The sequence below is a fragment of the Ceratina calcarata genome, unplaced genomic scaffold, assembly GCF_001652005.2.
Source record: "Ceratina calcarata isolate Rehan_Ccalc_2016 unplaced genomic scaffold, ASM165200v1 scaffold594, whole genome shotgun sequence".
Classification (NCBI taxonomy): Eukaryota; Metazoa; Arthropoda; class Insecta; order Hymenoptera; family Apidae; genus Ceratina; species Ceratina calcarata.
The window spans coordinates 52851-53988 of record NW_017177175.1 but is presented as its reverse complement, the minus strand read 5'-3'; positions in this window follow the sequence as shown (position 1 = coordinate 53988).

Genomic DNA, 1138 nt, shown 5'->3' with positions numbered 1-1138 from the left:
ATTTTTTTGAGATAACTTTTTCTTCATCCTAGCGAAAAATGTTTCAGACAAAAGCTGTAGTTCTAGCTGTGAGATATAAATAAGGTTCTATACAATTTCCTTCTCGCTCAAATAATTTGTGAATAAAAATTGTAAGGCATTCTTGAAATTGTACCTTTGCCTCGATAGAAACAAATAGCGATTACGGCCTCTTAAAAATGTTATATCTGGTTCTACTGCGACCATTCGCGAAGGGTGTTCCGAATCCTAATCCCTGTATATAATTTATTGGGAAATCCCTCCTACAACGTTGAAGTGAGAGCCGGTCTTTCAGGATATCAAATCTTCGAAGGACCGGCCGAATATGGAAAATTCTTCGAGATAGTGAACTATTAGGTCGAACGATTACCTATTTACCTTCCGGAACTAGGGTTTACGACAAGGATGACTATTAAGAAACGAAAATAAAAGATCCGAAGGGTAGTGAAATAACTCAAGCAAATGAGGGAATTGTCGATGATCCTAAGAATTACTTACTTACTTATCATAAACCTCTCCATCAAAGTCCCTGCGTATTAACTGTACCCCTGGACCGAACAATGTCTATTCCTCTTTGTTTCTTTTACGATACTTATTTGGCAGGAAAGACGCTGCTAAAAGTAACGGTAACGGGGGGCACTAAAGCAAGCTCGACAAAAGTCTATACAAAGTGGCTCACGAAAATATACGGACGTTTATATTTGCGAACTTTAGTGAACGAAATAATATACAGGGTGTTTCAAAAAATTATATGTCACGACTACCATAGCGGAATTTTATACTTCTGAATCGATGGAGATCTCTTTAAAAACTGGACCACAAAATTAATCTTCACTGAATATAATATCGTATTAAAAATAAGGTACGCTTAAAAATCATTGAAACTTCAGCTTTACTTTTTGTGTGGACGGTTGACTCGAGACGTATGTCCCTTTCAAACTTTTGTTCATTGCGTTTAGTAATATACGATACAATATAAGAAAAATTTGCAATCTTTCGATCTTTATTTTCAAGGTCCAGGTCAATTTTGCGATCCATTTTTTAAAGAAATCTCCATCGATCCAGAGAGTCTCGGTATGATAGTCGTGACGTATAATTTTTATACACCATATACATTAAA